At 46.8% G+C, this 7553-nt stretch overlaps 1 protein-coding gene across 1 annotated transcript in view; it reads left to right on the forward strand.

Moving 5' to 3' along the window:
• The window catches only part of ush2a (Usher syndrome 2A (autosomal recessive, mild)), a gene marked incomplete at both ends in the record, with an annotated part of 353577 nt that overhangs the window by 278751 nt on the left and 67273 nt on the right, over nucleotides 1-7553 (forward strand). The window lies entirely within an intron of this gene.

Raw genomic sequence — 7553 nt, forward strand, 5'->3', positions numbered from 1 at the left:
TACACCCGATCGGCAATACGTCATTTTGTAGGCGGCTGCTGGCGGCACATGTTCCCGCCCCTTTTTAGGGGGGAAACACAAGCCTCTCCCCGTTGACCTCAATGTAAAATAGCACTACCCAAAAAAATATAGAAAATTAACAGAATCAATGTCGTTTATTAATGACCCCAAAACACCATGACATGACAATATATTACAACTCATCTGGCCACACAATGCACAAGATACATTGTAAATATGACTTTGACCCATCTAAAATCATGTGACTCATGACCCGTCTCTGACCTAGTTCTGGTGTCCGCCTGTTGCTAATTTAGTCTTCCAACATTAAATGCTGTTGTAATGGAGCCCAGCGTCGTTGTAGGCTACTTGGCTCGGGGCTGTAATGTAAATAATGTGACATGAGTCACATGCAATTGTCCGTGTTAGCAAATAAGGTAACATTATGTAACAGCCAGCTAAAACCACAAAATCACAATTAGGCTACTGCAACCAAACAATGTTACAAAAGCATAACGTTAGTCATGTTAGGCATATTTGCTACTGTTACACTATCCACACAATATGCTATTGGATGAATTTGCGAGGCTTCTGGATGGTAAATCGATTAGCTATGTTAGGTAGATGGCTGAGTTAGCAAGCAAGCTAACGTTACCTAACAGCCAGCTAAAACCACAATATCACAATATAATTGTCACAGTCATTTTGTGCATCACTTTTGGCTCCAACCAGACATTTGTTCTGGTAACAACACAGAGGTATCAGGTCTTCTGTGGGAAGTTTCATGGTAAACAGCAGCTAACATAACAAGCTACAAGTTTACAATCCAAAAAGCAGCCACTCACTGTATTTTTATGCACAGCCATTACATAGCCTATGTGTTTATTTGCTCATAGAGCGGGGAAGTGAGATCCGATCACAAGACACATTCAGACACATTCTACTGTAAGTCCAGGTGTGAACAGACGTACTTGCGATCGGATCACCCAAGACGCATGTTAATACCCGTTTAATTTTCGTACGAAAATAAATACATCCATTTCAAACGATGTCACTGCCCACATATTTCCATGCGCCGTTTACATTGGCATCATGTTAAACAATACATCCACCAGTGGGCAGTGGAGAGTCTAATATTGTGAACTAATATTTGACTTCTCCTCTTCTTCTCTTCCTACACCTAACACCCTTTCCCCCACACCCTCATCTCCTCACCTCACTCTCCTGCATGTCCTTCTCTTCATCTCCTCCCCATAGTCATCTCTGAATTCGCTCCTCTCTTTGCTTCCTCCTCTTCTCCTCTCCTCTCTCATCTTCCCCTCTGCTTACCTGTCTTCTCCTCTTCTCTCCTCCCCCTCTCCTCTCTCATCTTCCCCTCTGCTTGCCTGTCTTCTCCTCTTCTCTCCCCCCCCTCTCCTCTCTCTCCTTCCCCTCTGTTTACCTGTCTTCTCCTCTTCTCTCCTCCCCCTCTCCTCTCTCATCTTCCCCTCTGCTTACCTGTCTTCTCCTCTTCTCTCCTCCCCCTCTCCTCTCTCTCTTTCCCCTCTGTTTACCTGTCTTCTCCTCCTCTCTCCTCCCCCTCTCCTCTCTCATCTTCCCCTCTGCTTACCTGTCTTCTCCTCTTCTCTCCTCCCCCTCTCCTCTCTCCCTCCTTCCCCTCTGCTTACCTGTCTTCTCCTCTTCTCTCCTCCCCCTCTCCTCTCTCATCTTCCCCTCTGTTTACCTGTCTTCTCCTCTTCTCTCCTCCCCCTCTCCTCTCTCCCTCCTTCCCCTCTGCTTACCTGTCTTCTCCTCTTCTCTCCTCCCCCTCTCCCCCTCTGTTTACCTGTCTTCTCCTCTTCTCTCCTCCCCCTCTCCTCTCTCCCTCCTTCCCCTCCGCTTACCTGTCTGCTCCTCTTCTCTCCTCCCCCTCTCCTCTCTCCCTCATTCCCCTCTGCTTACCTGTCTTCTCCTCTTCTCTCCTCCCCCTCTCCTCTCTCATCTTCCCCTCTGCTTACCTGTCTTCTCCTCTTCTCTCCTCCCCCTCTCCTCTGTCATGTGCTTATTTATGTATGCTGTTTTCTGGAAGCCATCTAATGACTGAATTTACACCTGATTCCCGCCATGCTCTCTCTGGCCCAGCCCCTTAGACACACACACACACGCAGGCGAGCAGACACACACACACATACACGCACAAACACACACACACACACACACACACACACACACACACGCAGGCGCGCACACACGCAGACGCACACACACATGCACACACACACACACGCACACACACACACACACACATGCACACACACACACACACACACACACACACACACGCAGAAGCAGCAACACACACATCTGTAGACATACACATACACAATTTGAAAGATCAGTCAGCCAGGTGTAGATTCACACATGTATAAGTACATACTGTAAGTATAGTGAACGAGTAGTAAGTGAAAGCACAGTAGAAGCAGCATGGGACACCACTTACAGTACAAAACACACGTCAAAGTACCGCATGCACACGCACAGACAAACTGAAGTATAGTACTTACTTGGTTATATAGACACATACGTAGTTATATAGACACACACACACACACACACACACACACACACACACACACACACATGGTGTCAAGACTGGGTGATTTGTGGGTGCTCTTTTATCTACCCAGAGGAGGAGCAGTGTTGCTGGCCCTCTGCCATCAGTCACAACAGGCGCGCGCGCGCACGTAACGGGTGTGTGTTGACGGTAGTGACATTCAGAGACAATAAAACAAAAATACCAATAGAATATACTCAGATCCTTAGCTCAAAAAAGGGAAGAACTAACAGTAACTAACAAGGGAAGAAGCAGAAGAGCGTCTCCTCTTGTCTCACTACACTCTTTGGCTGTGTTCAGACCATTGATTGGTTCAGACCGGAAAAATTAACCGGAAACGGCGCCATGACACTTTTCCCTGCATAGAGGGAAAACGTTATATCAGAATGTATCAGAGATAGAGTACAGTATATATAGCCACGTTATAAACAACTAACCAACACTGGTGATCCGTATAGAAACAGTGTTACTCGAAATGGTTAAAGTTATGTCAATTTGGTCATTCAGTGGCGTTTTACTGCCATGTAAAGTAACTAACGTTAGCCGCTAGCATTAGCCACAGTAGCCGATTACCCATAATGCCTTGCGTTATCCCAGCACCCAGGAACGGCTCGCGCTTCATTTAATGCATAAAATAAAGCTGATAATATACAATTCATTCACATTTACGTACACCACGCGCAAATACCACCGTGACGTAATGTTGTACCAAATCGGCCATTCATTTGAGGCCCCCCCCCCAAAAAAAGCAGGGTTGAACCCATAGAGGGCACTCTTGCAGCCAAAAATGATACAGTCTGTACAATTGTAACATTTTGGTCTGTGGAGGTTTTGACCAGAATCCTTCACACACTACACCAAAAGCCATTGGTTAAAAGCTGAAAGAACGTGTTTTGGGGGTTAGTATGTGGAGTATAGGAACATAGTACTGACATATTCATTGAGCCCTTTAAGTATGTGGAGTACAGTGGAGAACATAGTACTGACATATTCCAACACTGAGATTCTCTAGTATTTTCCCTTCACTGTTCTGCTCTCCTCAGTGTTTTGGACCCGGACCAGCCCTCGGCTTTGCCAGTAGCCAATAGACTATTCCCATGGTGCCTGTGGTTGGCTTGTGTATGGTCAGGAGGTGTGTGTGTGTGTGTGTGTGTGTGTGTGTGTGTGTGTGTGTGTGTGTGTAGGCATGAGGCAAAGCAAACAATGCCAAACAGAGATGGTAATGTGCTGTAATACTGTAGCAGCCCCATGTGCCAGTGTAAGCAAGCAGCATGCGTGTGTGAAATTCCCCTGTCCCCCAGTGAGACACTGGAAAACCCTGTCTAATCAGCCAACACCACTACTGTAGCACTCTCTCTCTCTGTCTCTGTCTCTCTCTCTCTCTCTCTTTCCCTCTCTGTCTTTCTGTCCCTCTATTTGTCTCAGTATCTCTGTCTCTCTTCACCCCTTCATGCCTGTTTGCCTCCCTTCCTCTTGCTTTTGATAGGAACACTGGTTGGAGTTCATTTTAATGTAGATTGACACGGGATACTGTACATGACATGGAATGTTACAGGACACCAAACATATTTTATGTCATTGGACAAAAACAAGACTTCTTTTTGATCATTTCTTTCTAGATATTCCTCCCATCTTCTCCCCACTTGTACATGGGCCAATTCCCCCTGGCTGCTGCTGTCCCGGTTGTTGCTCCACCCCCTCTGCCGATCGAGAGGGGAGAGCCGTAGACTAGCACCATGCTTCATCTGATCAATGGCGACACGGCCAATTGTGTCTGTAGGAACGTTTGAACAAGCCGGAAATACCGCTGCTGGGAATTTGAACCTGGGTCTCCACGGTGGTACTGAAACGTAGGGGTTAGTTTCGTATAAAAACGACATCTCGTGGAAGCTCGTGGCATGTCGCTGGTCTTCAGCTTTGCCGGTAGAGAAAGTGACGTCACTTAGTCTTTCTGATTTATAACTTATAGTGCAACTTTTTTGACATGCAAAGTTATGTTTTAAATTGACCAAATGAACGTTGGCACCCCGTGGCACAATTCAAACGGGATCAAAAAAATAAAACGTTATTCTCCGTTCACCGCCATTCATATTTTTTCCAGCGCTGGTACAGGGAGAAAGCAGGAAGTGACGTTTTACTTTGGCTCTCTATTGTGATGAATAGTTGCCAGATAAATCATAGGCGTTATTAGCGATGGTTTCAAACCACCACTTACACCTACACCTCAGGCATTACACACACACACACACGCACGCACGCACGCACGCACACGCACACACACACACACACACACACACACACACACACACACACACACACACACACACACACACACAGTGAGTCAGAGAGACACACACACAAACTGAGAGGAGGGAGTGAAAGGTACCCAGAATGAAAGTGTGAGACAGAGAGAGTGAAGGAGAAAAGGAGGAAGTAGCTGTGAGAGATGAAAAGATGGATGGATGTATCTAAGTGTTTTCAGTGAAATATGAGCAGAAATAATTGCCCCGCTACTCCCTCATCCTTAATGTTTAATATGCCATTATTCATCTTCTGTGTGTCCCTGCCTGCGATGGTGGCACTCGGCCCCGTCAGAGCCCGTCTGTAGAGCAGCTCACACTCGCTTCACGCAAACCAGACATGATGGAGAAATGTGGCGCGTTTTGAGCGGCGATAATGTTGATTTTAGATCGAGTCACTCTTGAGTACCATCACCTTTTTGAGCCATAAAATATCTGTAGGGCCAAGAATGTGTTGTCAAGGTGGAGAAAGTATGTGTTTGTTTGTTTTTTGTTTTTTTCCCCCAGAAACATTTTGAATGTGTGTATGAATTTTAAAATCAGGGTTTTCAAATCAATTTGCCTTTTTACAGGGACATCCGGCTCACTTAAGATCAGAACTTATCAAAGCGTATTTAAGGTTGATTGACTAAACATGTCTTGTATATTTTTAGTTGTTTCATTATACAACAAATTACATGTATGTGTAAGTTAAAGGGGAATGAGTTAAGATTAATTGACTCTTATCATGAAATAATTATATTTATTTGAATAACCACATAAAAAATATAGTGTTGATTCCTTCACATCTCCAAAAAGTCACCTATTCAAGAATTAGGAGTTCAGATTAATGTGTTGCACGCGTTTCAGTTATTTATGGTTTCCTTCGGTCCCACAGCTTTCAAAACAAATTGTACATGTGGGAGGCATTGGCAGCTGGCAATTATATAGGGGGGAGACCACTTAACAATATCCACCTCGGATGGCAGGTTGTGACTTCTACATGTGGAACAGTGTACAGTGGATTAACTTGTGTTTGTCAGCATGCAAGTTTAAGCTATTTGACCAGTGAATCACTGTGATTGCAATTAGCCCCAAAAATTACGATTATTGTTACAAATAGGAATTTTCTCCTAACTGGCTGTTGTTTATCAATGATTTGCCTCAGGAAACGCAACAAATAGAACCTTATTAATAGCAATTACCGAAAAGTGACGTGTTATAGAAAGAACTCTGCACCGCTAAGGTACCCCCATGTGAATCCATATTAAGTATTGCTATCATTAGCCCACCATGAATTATTGCCCGCAATTATATAGATTATGGCATTAATCATGTGTTTAATTGGTCTTTTGTAGGCTCATTATTAATTCAGAACAGCGGGGAATAGAGTATGTTATTTTATTTATTAATGCGTCCCCTCTTAGTCCGTGCTCTGATTGGTCCCTGCTATAGGTGGAAAGCATAGAGGCGCGGGGGAAAGGGAGAGCAGAAAGATGATACGTCTCCCTTCATGTATCTCCTGCATCTGTCCTGCTTTAGAAATGCAGATTGCTTTATGTTACACAGGAAGGACGAGTCTCTCACCCAACTACTTACAGTACCGACCAAAACCGCTCAATTGCTTCTAAAATTTTCCCCGGAACCTTGTTTTTGGGGATGGTGCAGCAGTGGTTTAGGACAGTGGTACTCAAATTCTTTCACATGAAGGACCCCTAAACTGACAAAGATTAAACCATGGACCCCCATTTGATAGGATTTTGTCTCACGTTCGCCCATATGATAACAAGATTGATGCTTTTAGATGTTTTATTACAGAAAGTGTATAAAACCCATGAGCAAAATAGTCATTGTGTTACTTGTGAATGGAATTATAGCGAAAATAAATGACCCCCCTTTTGGCTGGGGACCTCCTGGAACCCCCTCAAGGACCCCTGGGGGTCCCCGGACCCCCATTTGAGAACCACTGGTTTAGGAAGTTTGCGATAAAAGTGAACTGGTGGGAATACCGTGATCCTCCCACGTGCTACTTCCTGCCAGTGAAGCTCCCCGCTGTCAGGTGAAAAGAAGCGGCTGGCAACTGCGCATGTGTCGGAGGAAGCATTGGTGCTAGTCTACGGCTCTCCCCAGATGGGCAGAGGGTGGAGCAGTGACCGGGGGGCAGCAGGGGGTGAAGCAGTGACCGGGGGGCAGCAGAGGGTGAAGCAGTGACCGGGGGGCAGCAGGGTGGAGCAGTGACCGGGGGGCAGCAGGGGGTGAAGCAGTGACCGGGGGGCAGCAGGGTGGAGCAGTGACCGGGGCAGCAGAGGGTGAAGCAGTGACCGGGGGGCAGCAGAGGGTGAAGCAGTGACCGGGGGGCAGCAGAGGGTGAAGCAGTGACCGGGGGGCAGCAGGGTGGAGCAGTGACCGGGGGGCAGCAGGGGGTGAAGCAGTGACCGGGGGGCAGCAGGGTGGAGCAGTGACCGGGGCAGCAGAGGGTGAAGCAGTGACCGGGGGGCAGCAGAGGGTGAAGCAGTGACCGGGGCAGCAGAGGGTGAAGCAGTGACCGGGGGGCAGCAGAGGGTGGAGCAGTGACCGGGGCAGCAGAGGGTGAAGCAGTGACCGGGGGGCAGCAGAGGGTGGAGCAGTGACCGGGGGGCAGCAGGGGGTGAAGCAGTGACCGGGGGGCAGCAGGGTGGAGC

This window comes from Poromitra crassiceps, assembly GCF_964638095.1.
Source record: "Poromitra crassiceps genome assembly, chromosome: 14".
NCBI lineage: Eukaryota > Metazoa > Chordata > Actinopteri > Beryciformes > Melamphaidae > Poromitra > Poromitra crassiceps.